We start from the raw sequence: 17,877 nt of genomic DNA on the forward strand, positions 1-17,877 counted from the left end.
ATTATGAACCAATAGTTTATAAACAACGGAATTTAAACAAGCGGAAAAAACAAATAAAACCATTTAAATATTTCCAATATAATTTCTTAAACAAATACTACCCAGAACTAGTGTCACAACTTCACAGACGGTCTAGGAATACTACAAACAAGGTCCGAAAAATAAATACGATACTATTTTTGAAATACATAAGTGAAACGGGATGCAAGGATAGAGGGAGACGCCAGGCCTGCGGACGCCTGCAGGACTACCTTGGATCTCCGAATGGTCTGAAGGCAGCAACCCAAATCTACGGTTCGTATGCTCCAGTACCGGGATCTGCACACAGTGCAGAGTGTAGTATCAGCACAACTGACCCCATGTGCTGGTAAGTGCCTAGCCTAACCTCGGCGAAGTAGTGACGAGGCTAGGACCAGACTACCAAATAAACCTATGCAGGTAAATCATATACAACAGAAAATAAAAACAGGAATGTACAGTTAAGGATGGGAGGGGGAAAACATGCTGCGGGGAAACATCAAATGATAACAGAAGGACAACAGGTAAATATAAGGAACATCATAACTCAATTATCAACAAGAATAAGAAATGAAACAAGTGCACGACATCACCATTCGTGCTTTTACTCTCGTCCTCACCATAAGAATCAATATAATCTGCACGGCATCATCCTTCGTGCTTTTACTCTCGTTCTCACCATAAAAATCAATATAATCAGCACGGAATTGTACATCGTGCGGCACGGCATCACCCTTCGTGCTTTTACACTCTTCCTCACAAAATCATACACGACATCACCTTCCGTGCTTTAACACTCTCTCATCAAAACAATGCACGACATCACCCTTCATGCTTTAACGCTCTTCCTCACCCAAACAAGAATCACAAGCAATAAGGGCAAGGAAATAAATAAAATAACAATAAAATTCTGGCAAGGGAACAATAGTTCAACAATCAAATCCCGGCAAGGAAACAATATCAAAGGCATTAACATCCCGGCAAGGGAGATAGCATTAAAAGCAACAACATTCCGGCAAGGGAGACAATATAATAATCCTCTTCTCCTTTTCACATTTACTTCACAACTCACTTCACAACTTGAGCCTAATGCTCTATAAAGTTCAATTGTCAATTATACTCCCACAATTCATTATACAACTTGAGCCAACGTTCTTCAATATTCAAATACCATTATTACTTCCACAAGCTTTGCTCAACCATTGAAATCATCACATAAGGCATGAACAATACAAACGGAGTCACATTAATCATAGTATAAGACTCACGGGCATGCTTGCCACCAACGTATAGATACTCGTCACCATGTCTATACGTCGTACTCAATAAATAACATATAGCAAATAGGACACAACTCTTAATCCCTCAAGCTAAGGTTAGACCAAACACTTACCTCGATGCCACGAACACAATTCAAGTCTCAACTATCGCTTTACCTCTTGATTCTACCACCAATTCGCTAGTATAATCGATTTGGAAGAGTACTTGTCTTTAAAAAATCGCTCAAGAGTGTTTTGGTTTTGAAAGGGTTTGAAAAAAATGGTTGAAATACATCTAAGTTATGATTTTGTAGGCTGCAGATGTCGCAATTGCGAACCCCTCAGACTGCTAACTTCGCAAATGCAAAGCTTTTGTCGCATTTGCGACCCAGCTTATTTCCGGCCACCTTCGCATTTGCAAGGGACCATTCGCAAATGTGATGCCGCATTTGCAATAAAGAAGTCGCATTTGCGACCAAGGCAACCCAAGTTGGATATCGCATTTGCGATGATTTCTCGCATTTGCAAGCTAGGCTTTGCATTGCTGCAACATACCAGCTGAAAACCTACAACTTCCTAAGTTCAATTTCACTCCGTGGCCTATCCAAAACTCACCCGAGCCCTCGGGGCTCCAAACCAAACATGCACACTAACCTAAAAATATCATACGGACTTGCTCGTGCAATCAAATTACTAAAATAACATCAATAACTATGAATTGAACCCCAAATTCATGAAATCATCCAAGAACACCCAAAATTCCAATTTCTCAACTTTAAGTCCATTTTATACCATACCAATCCCGATCTTTACCAAATTTTAAAGATTCAACCAAATTATTATTTCGAACTTGTTTCGGGCTCCAAAACCAAAATACTGGCCCGATACTATCAAATTCAAACATATTTTATTTTCAAAAACTCATATATATTCCAGAAAATAATTTTCCTTAAAAATTCATTTCTCGGGCTTGGGACCTCAGAATTTGATTTTGGGCATACGCCCAAATCCCATATCTTTCTACGGGCCCTCCGGGACCGTCAAATCACGGGTCCGGGGTCCATTTACCCAAAATATTGACCGAAGTCAACTTAAATTCATTTTAAAGGCAAAATTTATCATTTTTCACAGATTTTCTCATAATGGCTTTTCGGCTTCGCGCCCAGACTGCGCACACAAATCGAGGTGAGACAGAAAGAGGTTTTTAAGGCCTTAGAACACGGAATTTATTTCTAAAACAGTCATCACATCCTCCACCTCTAAAACAATCGTTCGTCCTCGAACGGACATAAGAAGGAAGTACTTGAGTCGGGGAAAAGATGGGGATAATGGCTCCGCATATCGGACTCGGACTCCCAGGTCGATGTCTCAGCAGGCTGACCTCGCCACTAAACACGAACAGAAGGAACACTTTTCAATCTCAACTGACGAACTTGTCGGTCTAGAATAGCTACCAGCTCCTCCTCATAGGACAAGTCTTTGTCCAACTGGATAGTGCTGAAATCTAACACGTGGGATGGATTGCCATGATACTTCCAAAGCATGGACACATGAAACACTGGATGCGCGATTGATAAGCTCGGCGGCAACGCAAGTCTGTAAGCCACCCCTCCCACTCGATCAAGAATCTCAAACAGGCCAATGAACCTAGGGCTAAGCTTGCCCTTCTTTCCAAATCTCATCATGCTCTTCATAGGCGACACCCGAAGCAATACCCGCTCACCGACCATGAATGCCAAATCATGAACCTTACGGTCGGCATAACTCTTTTGCCTGAATTGAGCTATATGAAGTCTATCCCGAATGATCCTGACCTTGTACAAGGCATCCTATACTAGATCTGTACCCAACAACTGAGCCTTTTTCCGGCTCAAACCATCCAACCGGCGACCTATACCGCCTACCATATAAAGCCTCATAAGGAGCCATCTAGATTCTCGATTGTTAGCTGTTGTTGTAGGCTAATTCTGCTAGAGGCAAAAATTGATCCCACGAGCCTCCAAAGTCAATGATACAAGCTCGGAGCATATCCTCTAAAATTTGAATAGTTCGCTCGGACTGCCCGTCCGTCTGAGGATGAAACGCTGTGCTCAACTCAACCTGTGTGCCTAACTCTAGCTGAACTGCTCTCCAGAAATGTGAGGAAAACTGCGTACCTCGGTCCGAAATTATAGACACGGGCACACCATGAAGACGAACAATCTCCCGGATATAGATCTCAGCTAACCTCTCGGAAGAATAGGAGACTGCCACCGGAATGAAATGTGCTGACTTGGTCAGCCTATCCACAATAACCCATACTGCGTCGAACTTCCTTTGAGTCTGTGGGAGTCCAACAATGAAGTCCATAGTGATACGCTCCCACTTCCACTCAGGAATCTCAATCTTCTGGAATGGACCACCAGGTTTCTGATGCTCGTACTTAACCTGCTGATAATTCAAACACCGAGCCACATATGCAACAATATCCTTTTTCATTCTTCTCCACCAATAATGCTGCCGCAAATACTGATACATCTTAGTGGCACCCGGATGAATAGAGTACTGGGAATTATGGGCCTCCTCTAAAATTAACTCCCGGAGCCCATCCACATTAGGCACACAAACTCGACCCTGCAGTCTCAAAACTCCATCATCTCCTAATGTAACCTGCTTGGCACCTCCGTGCTGCACCGTGTCTCTAAGGACACACAAATGATGATCATCATACTGCCGATCTCGGATACGCTCCAATAAAGAAGAACGAGCAACGGTGCAAGCTAACACACGGCTGGGCTCAGAAACATCCAACCTCACGAACTGATTGGCCAAAGCCTGAACATCCAAAGAAAGCAGTCTCTCACCGACCAAAATATACGCAAGACTGCCCATACTGGCTGACTTCCTACTCAAAGCATCAGCCACCACATTGACCTTTCCCGGATGATATAAGATGGTGATATCATAGTCCTTTAATAGCTCCAACCACATTCTTTGCCTCAAATTCAGCTCCTTCTGCTTGAACAAGTATTGCAAACTCTTGTGATCCGTGAACACCTCACATGACACGCCATATAGATAATGCCTCCAAATCTTCAACGCGTGAACAATGGCTGCTAACTCCAAATCATGAACCAGATAGTTCTTATCATGAATCTTTAACTGATGCGAAGCATATTCAATAACCTTGTCATCCTACATCAACACCGCACCAAGTTCGATACGAGATGCGTCACAATAAACTGTATATGGCCCTGAACCTATGGGCAAAACCAACACTGGCACCGTAGTCAAAGTTGTCTTGAGCTTCTGAAAGCTCGCCTCACACTCGTCCGACCACTTGAACTAGGCACCCTTCTGGGTTAACCTGGTCATCGGGGATGCGATATATGAAAACCCCTCCACAAACCGACGATAATAGCCTGCCAAATCCAAGAAACTCCGGATCTCTATAGCTGATATTGGTCTAGGCCAGTTCTTGACTGCCTCTATCTTCTTCGGATCTACCTGAATAGCCTCTGCTAATCAACATGACCCAAGAATGCAACTGAGCTCAACCAGAACTCACACTTCGAAAATTTAGCATACAACTTGTCACACCTCCTTTTCCGCCCCGCGAGAGGGGTGAAGGAGTTTTTTCCAATTAAAGGACAATCGAAACGGGATTTGTTTATTTATTTTAGAGTCGCCACTTGGGAGATTTAGGGTGTCCCAAGTCACCAATTTAATCCCGAATCGAGGAAAAGAATGACTCTGTATTACAGTCCGCGAACCAAAAATCCGGATAAGGAATTCTGTTAACCCGGGAGAAGGTGTTAGGCATTCCCGAGTTCCGTGGTTCTAGCACGGTCGCTCAACTGTTATATTCGGCTTGATTATCTGATTTTATACAAATATGAACTTATGTGCAAATTTTAACTTTTTACCGCTTTCATAATTATTATTATTATTTTTTACAAGGAATTGCAACGTTGTGAAAATGTATCTCGAACCGCGTTACAATCAATGTACCCGTGGTCGTCGACACACTTTGACTCCGTTGAGATTTGGATTTGGGTCACATCAATGTGCACCCGAGTTTAAGGAAATTAAATTATTAAAGGCGCGCCTAAAGCGACTAGCGTATTTATTTTGGGTAAGACCGTGGAATTTTACTAAACGGTCCATAGCTTCGTATGATAATTTCGGGCTTAGACGTGTGTCCTAATTTGGATTCGGAAGTCCATAAGACAATTCGGCGCATTTTGGCGAAGTAAGAAAGTTGACGTGTTCTAATTATATTATTTTATATGTGGAAGAGGTCTATTAATATGATGGATACCAATTAGATATGATAATAGGTGTACGAGGCATATTAGAAGAGACATGGAGTCTAAGGAAAGTCCTAAGTCTAAGCCAAGTTGGAAAATTTCATAATAGACTAAAGTTACAAATGAGTACGCACAAGACCTCACTTTGGACGATAATATCTACATATATATAATGATTTGTGTAAGGCATAACCTATAAAATTAAAGCTCTATGAGTCTAGTTTCCATAACATCAAACCGTTTGTCATTTGGAGGTGTATACAGAAAGTTATGACCGTTTTACTAAAGGTAGCAGAGCAGGCTACGCAACATGCGTAGCCAAAATCAGAATCTGGCCAAATTGAAAGCCTCATGCGTAGGTTTCATGCGTAGGCTACACAAGGAGGCTACGCAGAACTAGAGTTGATTTTTTTAAAGAGCTGAAAACGTGGGTTTAGAGAGAGAATGAGTTAGTTCTTCAACTTGGAATGAATTTTAGAGAGAAGGAGGAGCTCTTCCACCATGGATACACTTCAAGGTAAGTTATTTTGGCATAAAGATGATTATATAACATCACTAAGTGAGAATACTAACATTATTATGGATCAAATCCATAGGAAATGGGTTGAATCTTCAAGAACACCAAAAAGAGAAAAAAATAAGATTCCTCCACCAAAAGATAATCCCTTCACTTGAGCTTCATATATATGTAATATTGGAGTATGGATGACATGTTTATGAGTTTTATTTGAAGTTGTAATGAGATATTGTATGAATCCTAAGGGTGAGTCTTGAAAATGCTATTTTTAGGGAAGGAAGAAGATGAATAGTGAGAAATTAAATTAGGAATCACCATATAGATTGGGGTAAATGATTTAAACTCAAATGTGGTTAAATTACACGAATCTATTATTGTTTTTATCAACAAATTAGTGTTTTGGGTTAAAAAAAATGGTAGAAAATTCCATAGACTTGAATTGAGAATTTGAAGGCCGAGTTGTGGTCGAAATTGAGTAATTTTGGTATGGTTAGACTCGTGAGGGTATGAGGATTCTGAAAATGTAATTTACCCGATTCTGAGATGTGGGCCCGAGGGGCATTTTGGTCGTTTTACATAATTTTGCATATTAGCTTAGAATTTAATTGTAGAATCAGTTACTCGAAGTGTTATTTACATTATGAAATTGAATTGACTAGATTTGGGCCATTTGGAGTCTGATACTCGTGGCAAAAGCGGTGTTTGAGGCTTGAGTTGGCCGTGAAAGTTCGAGGTAAGTGTTTGTTCTAACTTTGGCTTGAGGGAATAGGATTAGGATGTTATTTGCTACTTGCTAATGTGGAGTACGGTGTATAGGCATGGTGACGGTTATCTATGCACCGGAGTCTAGCATGACCGTGGGTCTTAATTGCTTTTAATTCGAATAATGTGATACAATCTCCTTGTTTACTTGATGAGTTTCACATAATGTGAACGATTGAGGTAGAATTGTGATTGGTGTACTTTAGGAGCGTTAGCTCGAACATGAATGCGTTAGTTGAGGAAGAAGTGATTTAAAAAGAGAATGTGTTGTGAGTACTCTCTTGCCGGGATGTGTAGACTGATATATACTCTCCCTTTTCGGGATTTTTTGGGCTGTTAGCTGCACCCTTGTCGGGTTAAAGGTATTGAGTTGTTATCCTCCTCTGAAGGGGTCTACTATATGAAGTCAGATATTATGGGATCGTGTGGCACGCCGTCCACTTATATATGATATTATGGGATCGTGTGGCACGCCGTCCACTTATATATGATATTATGGGATCGTGTGGCACGCCATCCACTTATATATGATATTATGGGATCGTGTGGCACGCCGTCCACTTATATATGATATTATGGATCGTGTGGCACGCCGTCCACTTATATATGATATTATGGGATCGTGTGACACGCCGTCCACTTATATATGATATTATGGGATCGTGTGGCACGCCGTCCACTATATATATATATATTATGGAAACCGGAGTTTCTTCTGTTTATTTTCGATACTTCATTTTTATCTGTTACTCCCCGATAGCATGTCCCCTCCCAGCTTTACTTTGTATTATAATTGTTTTGACTTCGTTGTGATTTATTGCGCTTCCTATGTTATTATCAACATTGTTCCCTTGCCGGGATGTTTGTTTGAGATTATTGTTCCCTTGTCGGGATGTTTGTTTGGTATTATTGTTCCCTTGCTGGGATGTTATTGTTTTGATGTTGTTTTCCCTTGCCGGGATTTGATTGTTGTACTATTGTTTCCTTGCCGGGATTTTATTGTGATTTCATTTATTTTCTTGCCCTTATTCCTTGTGATTGTTGTTTGGGTGAGGAAGAGTGTTAAAGCACGAAGGGTGACGACGTGTATTTTCTGTTTGCTGTGTTTACTTGTTATTAACAATTCAAATGTATTAACTGTTTAGATCCCTTAACTGTTGTAATCCTTTGTGTTGGAATCCATATTGTTTACAATACTTCGCCTTATTATTTTAATATGTTCAATACTTCAAATTTCAAGAATTTTTACATTCTTAACTCAATTGATTTCTCAACTAAAGTTTCCTTAAACTGTTTGAGGTTGTACTTTACTTAAAAAGGAATTTCTACTATGTTTTGATTTATTAATTTTTCGTATTAAAGGTAATGATTCCTTCGATATTGTACTTTAATTGAAAATGGTATTTTCTTTATCAAATGATTTCTAAAAATAACTTCATCTTTTCTTGTTGATTTCCTAATTGGGTTGGAAGTTGTACTCTACTTTATGTTAAGTGAATGAGGCTCCTTGAACATTCTTAATTGTATTGGGTTATGGAACCTACGAGCTGAGTAACATTATATTGTTGTGCAATGTGAGACAGAAATATGTGGGCACAAGGTGCCGGGGAAAATATTATGGTTTTATTTAATGGCACGTGAGTTGTCAATGCGGTTGTGACATAAATATGGGCACGAGGTGTTGTGAAAATATGAAAGTGGGTTGAGACCTATATTATTTATGATTTTGAAATGAGGTGTCACAAGGTGACGTTTACTCGAAAGAATTATATTCGAAAGATGCTTATCTGAAAGATATTTATATTTGAAGGACTTGATTAATTGATTGCACTTGTATTTATTATTTGTTGAGAAACATTTATGGTGTTCTTGTTGCCTGCTATTTATCTCACTGGTTGATCATTGTTGCCATCGTTGTTATCTGCTTTCTATTATTTTTGTACGCTATATGGCATAGGTTTATTTGGTAGTCTGTTGATAAACTTTTGTAGAAAGGAGATATATAATTCAAACTTCCCAAAAATCTTTGTAATTGAGTCCTGTCAGTAATAACATCAGGAAATTTTGAGGCAAAATCAATCGATCTTTGTATCGGGGTAATTTTTCCTTGGCAAATATTATGACCTAAAAATCGAACATTTGTTTGGAATAGACTCATTTTTGGTTTAGAAATTACTAAACCGTTTTGTATTACAATTTTCTTAAAAATATCAAGATGCTTAATATGCATCTCTAATGTTTTAGAAAATACTAATATGTCGTCAATATAAACGATGATAAAATCTAGATAAGGGTTAAAAATATCATTCATAATTTTCTGAAATTCAGAAGGGGCATTTTTTAAACCAAATGGCATGACATTCCATTCATATTGCCCAAATGGAACATTAAAAGCAGTTCTATAAGTATGCTCCTTAAAAATTTGAATTTGCCAATATCCAGATTTTAAATCGAATTTTGAAAATATATTGGCGTCATATAATCTAGATAGCAAGTCCCTTTTATTGGGGATAGGATATCTAATCCATTTTAGATGTTTATTCAATGGTTTATAATTTATAACTAATCTAGGAATACCACGTTCCTTTTCTGAAACATTATTAATATAAAAGGCAGAACATGACCAAGGAGATTTTGAGGGTTTTATCAAACCCTTTTGTAACAAGCTGTCAATCTCGTTTTTGCAGAATTCGACCAATTCAGCATTCATCTGGGCAAGGTCGAGACTTAGTAGGGATATCATCTTCGGAGAAGTTTTCTTCATAAGGAAGAGTTACAATATGCCTTTTTCGATTCCAAAAGGCACTAGGGTGATCGACGCAGACATCAACAACCATCTGTTCAACAATCAATTTAATCTTTTGCTGAACCTTAGTAGATTGTAAAGTATCGAATATATTCATGCTCAATATTTCTGATTGTAATGAATTAACATGCGTTTGTTTCATATTAATCAAGGCGTTAATATCTCTAGTTACGGGATCTGTAACAAAAGAATAACTTATCTCTCTATCTTGATAAGTAGCAGAAAAACCCTGTGCATTTATGTTATTAAAAGGGTAAATAGCATTAATAAAAGGGGTTCCGAGTATAATCGGAGGGTATAACTGGTTTTTTTACCAAAAAGAAGAAATGAGGAATACAAACTCTATTTTGGCAAATACGAGTATTTGGTAATTTATACTCTATATCTAAAGCATGACCAGAAGCAGATTTTACCAAATGAGTGGTCTTTTGAAAATATTTAGTAAGAACAAGACCCTCTTGAATACAACTTATATCTGCTCCACTATCAATCATTGCTACATCAGTTAGAGAGAAAGTATTATCAATCAAGATAGTACATTTAATGTACCACTTATGAGCCATAACAACCTGCATCATTCCTAAAAATATATCAGAATTTTTATTAATCGAATCAATCTGATCAGAAATTTCTTTTCCCTTTTCATTTGACGATTCTGAAATTCCTTTAGCCGAAAAATCAGTTGGAAAATCAGTAAGAGGATTATTTTTCTCAATTTGAGTAATTCGGTGATCACAAATTATGTGATTTTGTTTAAGAGACTTAATATCTTTTTTCAAATTCTCAATTTCGATTTTCAAATCATCAAAAGAAGCATCTCTTCTAGGTGTACTGGACTTATGAAGTCGTTTATTAATTTCAGACAAAGAATAAGGCGCAAAATGTTCAAATTCGTTCTTATATTTTTCAAAAGGTTTTGAACTACTAAAACTAGAACTTGCAGCTAGATTAATAATTTTTAATTTTTCATCGGTAACTTCTTTTAAAAGTTCTATTACATTATCAGATGTAATAGTTTTCATATTTAAATCATGAAATTGTGATTGCAATTTATAAAATTCGTCATCATCACAAGTACAAATATCACCTTTGCAAGCAGTGCAAGAAGTATCAACATTTTTATCACTATCAGATAAATCAATTAAATCAACTTCATCTTCAGATTCAGTTTCAGAGTAATAGTCAGATTCTGATCCTGAAGTGTATAACAAGCCATAAACCTTATCGCGTAACTCATCATCGAGTTCTAAGGTTTTCAGCTTTTGAAGCTTGCAATTTGGAGAAATATGACCAAACTTTCCACACTTATAACACTTAATATCAGCGAGATCTCTCTTTGATCTATTCTTCGTAAATCAAGTAGATTTCCGATGCTCTTTTCTAATATCACGCTCTTCCTTAGACCTATATCTAGACCTCTTTTTCTTATACAAGCTATCCGGGTTAGGATACCTATGATATCTGTGTTTCTTCTTCTTCCTACTTTGAGTAGAGGTTCCGGGTAAATCGAACTGGGTACAAAAGTCACCTAATTGGGATTTCTCTTTAAGCTTATCAATCTTAAGCTGTCTAGAAAGTTTTAGCTCATTACACAAGTTTAATCCTTCTTGTGTACACACTCCTATAAGTTTACCATAGGTATAATAACCATACTAAATTTCACCGTAACTACCTCTTAATACTTTCCTTACCCTTTCAGCAAATAAGGAAGGGAGGCCGTCTATAAACTTAGCTTTCCAATGCTCATATTTATTCTCGGGTAGTTCCATAACCCTACTCATAAAAGTATCTTTATACCATCTAAATTCACTAAGGGTCTTACATCTAAGCCCATTAAGTAAGGTTCTGATGGTCTCATGATTTGAGGTAAATCTACCATTGAAATGCTCTAAAATTGTAAGGATAAGGGTATACACTGCATCTTCTCTACCCTTAACTAGAGCCATACCTATATTATCAACACCCTCGTCTATGGCTGTAGCATTAATAACGAAAGCCTTTTCTTCAACAGATAAATAATTATCCCACCAGCCACGAAGTTGGCCAGTAAAGCCTACAATAATCAATTTGCAAATAGTTCTATCCGTATTTTTAACACTTTTGCAGATAGTCGAATATTGTAACGACCCGATCGGTGTTTTGAGCTCCGGCGCATCATTCAGAAGTTTGAGGCCATGAGCAGCTTCATCTCAGGTATATTGACTTGAGTGTATGGTCAGAATTAAAATTCAGGAAGTTTGGAGTCAAATCTAAATGGAAATTCCCATTTTGAAAGCTTAAAATTGAAGAAATGAACTAGGATTGGAATTTTGAGTAAAAGACCTCGATATTGGGATCCGAAGGTTCCAGCAGGTTCGTATGATGATTTCGTACTTGGGCGTATGCCCGGATCGGGTTTTGGATAACCCGGGAGCGTTTTGGCGCATATTGTGGAAGATAGCATTTTAGAAGAAATTGCATCAGTTTGGCTTAAAATGCATTTCAGTGTTTTGATGTCCGTTTGGAATTCCGAGACTGGGAGTAGCTCCGTATGGTGATTCTGGATTTGGGAGCGCGATCGGAAGTGAATTTGGAGGTCCGTAGGTCATTTTGGAGCCGTTTGGCTAAATATAGAAATTTGAAGGTTTTTGAGAAAATTCGACCGGAAGTGAAAATTTTGATATCGGGGTCGGAATGCGATTTCGAAAGTTGGGGCAAGTCCGTAATGTCGAATGTGACTTGTGTGCAAAATTTGAACTTATTCCTGAATGATTTTGGTAAGGTTTGAGACACTTAGTCTCTTTTAAGGAAGCTTAAGTTGGAAAAGTCAACCGGATATTGACTTATGCGTTAGAGCGCTCGAAATGCGAATTTTATGGTTCGGATAACTTTGTTAGGTGATTTGGGACTTAGGAGTATGTCCGGAATATTTTTGTGATGACCGGTGTAGAATTAAGCTTGAATCGGCAAAGTTAGTATTTTGGCGAATTCCAGTTGATAGGTAAGATTTTGATCCGAGGCTCAGAATAGAATTCCGAGAGTTGCTGTAGCTTCGTTATGTCATTTTGGACTTGTCTGCAAAATTTGAGATCATTCGGACTAGTTTTGACGTGTTTCGACATAGGATGTGAAAATTTAAAGTTTCAAAGTTCATAGGCTTGAATCCGTGGTGAATTTAGTATTTTTGCGTTGTTTTTGGTGTTTCGAAGGAACAACTAAGTTTGTGTCATATTATGGGACTTGTTAGTATACTTTGTTGGGATCCCATGAGGCTCGGACAAATTTTGGAAGAGTTTTGCCGTTTTGAGCATAAATGTAATGATCTAAAGGTTCATTTTTAGTTCTAGAGATCCAAATTTGATTCCGAGACTTCCGGAATTTTGATAATGAATTATAGAACTGATCTGGAAATTTTGGTCTAATTTCAGCAAGTCGCGATTAGGTTTTTGACGCGAAACATGAGTAATTGTTTAACGAGCGAAATGGATATCGCACTGGGCAAATGAGCTCCGAATTGAGTTTTGATTGAAGGGTTGTGTTCGTATTATTATTTGTGACTCATAGGAACAAGAATCGTCTAATTCTGAGTTCGTATGATGGAGTTAGAGCCATTTTAGTGAAAAATGGCTGTGCTGCAATTTAAATTGGATGCTAGTGCATTTTTTTAGCAGCAGTGAACAGTACCCCGCTCGTGAACAGTACCGCGTGGGTGAACAGTAATTGCGAAAAATCTGGGCAGTGAGTTTATATCCGATTTTGGGTCATTTTTCCATCATTTTCAGTCATTTTGAGAGCTTTTGGACGGGGATTGAAGGGAGTTTCAACTGAGATCGATTGGAGGTAAGTTTTATGAGTTAAATACATGATTTTATTGAAGAATCATCCTTGAAATCCATGAAAACATAGCAAAATTATAAGAAATTATGGCTTGAGATTGAAATTCTAAAATAAAGATTTGAGGGGTCATTTGAACTCCGATTTTGGTAAATTTTATATCTACGGACTCGTGGCGAGACGAGGAATCCGATGATGTGACTTTCGTAATTTTTCGAGAAGTGGGCCCGGGGCTCGGGTTTTGCAAATTTCGTGATTTTCGATATTTTTCGAGTCTTTTCGATTGAGTTATATTTCCTTAGCCTATTATAATATATTCCTTGTGGTTTTGGCAAGATTCGAAGCGCGAGGAGGTCGATTCGAAAGGAAAGGGCATCGCGGAGTAGACTTTTGGCCGTCTTGAGGTGAGTAATAGATGTAAATGCTGTTCTGAGGGTTTGAAACCCCGGACTTTCACATCGTAACGCTATATTAAGGTGTGACACGCACTCTATGGCGAGTGCGGGGTCGGATACTATTGGGGATTGTGACTTGGTCCATCCTGTGTGATGTTTATACTATATTGGTGATTGATACACATACTTCATTGATATTATGGGGCTTGATGCCATGTTTGGGGCCTTGTGCCGATTTGTAAAATCCTTCGAGGATTGATATTACTGCTTAGCATGATTTGCATATCATTTAATTTCAGTCCAAGGTTTTAAGTGCTGTTTTGCAAACTCAGCCATAATTCTAAGTGTTGAAAACTTAAATGATATTTTTAAATGTATTCCGGGCTGGGAACTCCTGTTTTGTAAATGCCCAAGGGGCTTATTATATTATTTTCTGGACTGATTATAAAGTGACTTGAAACAGTGGTAACAATGACACTGTGTGATATACTTGAAACAGTAGTAACAATGACACTGTGTGATATACTTGAAACAGTAGTAACAATGACACTGTGTGATATAATTGAAATAGTGGTAACAATGACACTGGATGATATACTTGAACAGTGGTAACAATGACACTGTATGATATAAATTGGTCAGGTAACAATGGCTGACCGGTCAGGTAACAATGACTGACCAAGATATTGCGCTTGGGCTGTAGGAGCCCCTCCGGAGTCTGTACACACCCCCAATGAGCGGCGTCGACGATAAATAAATATGGATGGCTCGGGCTGCACGCCGCAGTGGGTACTGGAATGCACCATCATATGCATTGCATTGCATTCATGTATTTCTATTTATACTGTTATTTAGCTGCTCAGTTCCATATGTTGCTGTATATTTGGATTTTAGCTTACTTTGTGTATTTACTGGATTTTCTTTTCTTCGGACTGTAGTTACTTTTATTACTCACTGGGTCGGAGTACTCACTTTACTCCCTGCACCTTGTGTGCAGATCCAGGGCAGTCTCAGGCTTAGTAGATCTAGTTGATCAGCAGATCCAGCTTCTGGGAGTATCGAGGTAGCTGCACGACGTTCGCAGCCATTGATCTTCTCCCTCCTATCCTATCTCTTTATTTTTGCATTATCAGACTTTGGATATACCATGTATTAGGATGATATTCTGTATTCTAGAGGCTCAGATTCGTGACACCGGGTCCTAGTGAGATTATATTGTGTATTTTGTTAAATTCTTCAGTACTTTAATCTTGCTTAATTGATATTTCTTTCCGCTATTTTTGATAAATTGGGTTAAGTGTTGAATAATGGTCGATTTTGCAAATAGTTCTATCCGTATTTTTAACACTTTTGCAGATAGTCGAATACATAAGCATTCTATGTACGAGAATGGTTAATTGTCTATCAGTTAAACCATCAAGATTCCATTCATAAATTTCGGAACCGCTATAAGACGTATTAGTCTGATTCCAATCGCGTTCCTCAATCAACACATCTTGAGGAGTAGGACGGGGATAATAGTAAGTTTGCATCCTTGGTTTGTCAACATACCTACTATTGGGTTTAACTATACCTTTGAGTTTATTAAACTCTGACCATGTCTCAGTTTTATAATCAGAAACGGTCTCAATTCTATCAGCAAATTTTTTAGATAAATCAATTGGTCTAACATTCAAACCAAAAAGCTTTTTATCAAGGAGTTGTGCTAAGTCATCAAGAGATTTAAATTTAAAATCCTGAATCTCAGGAGGTCTTTGAATATGAGTAAGAATAGCTTGATCAACTGTTTTACTTCCTGAAGTGGAGGCAATATCAGTTGGTCCTCTCTTAGTACTCATTTCTTTTATTAAAACAGTCAAATCATCAAGTTTTTTATCAAGAGAACTGATACGTTCTCCTAAAATCTTTACATATAAACCTAAATAATTGTTTTGAGAAATCAATTTTTTAATTTCTACGATACTAATAGCTGCAATGTTATCATCAATAAATTTTTGAAAGGCAGTGAATGTAATACCAGTATTATTAGGTAAAATAAAGGGGGCCTGAGGAGGATAAGTGGCTTTAGTAATATTATCACTCTCATCTTTATAAGATCTTTCTAGTACCTTTATTTAAAGAGGCAAATATCTTTGTAATTGAGTCCTGTTAGTAATAACATCAGGAAATTTTGAGGAAAAATCAATCGATCTTTGTATCGGGGTAATTTTTCCTTGGCAAATATTATGACCTAAAAATCGAACATTTGTTTGGAATAGACTCATTTTTGGTTTAGAAATTACTAAACCGTTTTGTATTACAATTTTCTTAAAAATATCAAGATGCTTAATATGCATCTCTAATGTTTTAGAAAATACTAATATGTCGTCAATATAAACGATGATAAAATCTAGATAAGGGTTAAAAATATCATTCATAATTTTCTGAAATTCAGAAGGGGCATTTTTTAAACCAAATGGGATAGAGAATTCAATAAACAAACAAATTTGATCAATTTTTTCTAGGCAACAGATATGATCTGCGTGATATAACTCGGTTGCCGGACATAGTCATGACTTGGGAGAGAAACTAAGTATAAAAAATACTATATAATAAAATAAAATAAATACCTTTAAAGCCGAGAAGCAAGGCCCTGAAGATGAACTGAACTTCAAAACTTTTATTAATCTTCAACTGATTTACAAAACTAATAAGCTAAAAGCTTTACAAGAAGGAGAGAGTTTAGAGAGAGAGATTAGAGAGAGAGGTGGTTCTCACGACCTGCCTCTTCAAATGAAGAAGTCCACTATTTAAAGAAGAAAAAAAAATAAAGAATCTTTAAATAGTAGGCAAATAAGTTGTTATAAACCAAAGAACAAAATACATAATTTGAATGCAAAGCACAAGTTTCATAAAATTCTTGAGAAATACTATTCAAATCATCTTTGCTATAAGCATAAAAAAACCACGTTTTAAACTGGCTCCATTTATCACTAAAAAATTCCTTTTGAATATATTTTCGTGCCCGAGAACCGGGGCTAAAATCAATTTGGTGTGGAATCATTAAGTACTATTGGGGTCGAAATCCATCTCGGATACAGAAGGAATATCCTTATCTGAAATATTGTCATTGTCCTGAACAATATTTGTTTGAGGGTTAACTTTAACCCTTTAAACCCTTTCGACAGGCTTATTACTAACTTTACTAGTAATAGTGTGTAAAGAGGCTGCACGATTGCAAGCTGGACCGTAGACTGGTTCAACAGGAGAAATATGTTGAATAGCAGGTAGAAGTCTATGATTAGAAAGCCGTGCGGACTACCGCCCGCCTACCTAGATCCTGGTGTAAAATGGTATCAGAGCCTAGGAATTTTCATGGTAATTGTGTAATAGATATGAAAGATTCAACATAGATATGAAGCTTTTGGAATGGATCTGGGAGAAACAAGTACTAAAAGTACTAGACTTGAAGAGGTAGATATACCTCAAAACCTTGATTTATTAAATAAATGGACAATTCCTAAAGTTTCTATAAAAACCATTTATGATTATGGTTGGTTTGATAAACTTTCTTCTAAACAATTGATAAAAACGACTGAACAGTCTTTGGCATTAAATTCGTCTGAACAGACTATTCGTTTTCTAAACAAACACGATATAGATTTATATAAACATCATTATCATTATCTGCATATTGGTATGGTTCAAATTGCGTTTAAACCGTTAACCCTTAAAGGATTACCAGAGACCTTTTTAGCAGCTCTTAGAGATGCTAGAAATCTGAACTTCAGACAGTCTCTGATGGGTTCGATTGAATCTACTGTGGCCTATGGTCCAGTATATTTTAATACTCAACCCAATCTGCAACTATCTCTTTCTGATGTTAATATTCTTGATGCCTTGACTTTAAATGTGAAAACGCATGGTTATAATTATGCGCCTGGTTCTGAACTTATATGTCTATCTTATAGGATTTATTTTAAATTATTATCTACTTTGAATCCTAGATGTAAGTTATATGATACATCAGATCAGACCA

At 37.4% G+C, this 17,877-nt stretch overlaps 1 pseudogene; it reads right to left on the minus strand.

Moving 5' to 3' along the window:
- Positions 1-8,864: 8,864 nt before the first annotated feature.
- LOC138868621 (uncharacterized) lies at positions 8,865-15,945 on the minus strand (annotated as a pseudogene).
- Between the last annotated feature and the right edge of the window lie 1,932 nt (positions 15,946-17,877).

Source organism: Nicotiana sylvestris, chromosome 5 (assembly GCF_000393655.2).
Source record: "Nicotiana sylvestris chromosome 5, ASM39365v2, whole genome shotgun sequence".
Classification (NCBI taxonomy): domain Eukaryota; kingdom Viridiplantae; phylum Streptophyta; class Magnoliopsida; order Solanales; family Solanaceae; genus Nicotiana; species Nicotiana sylvestris.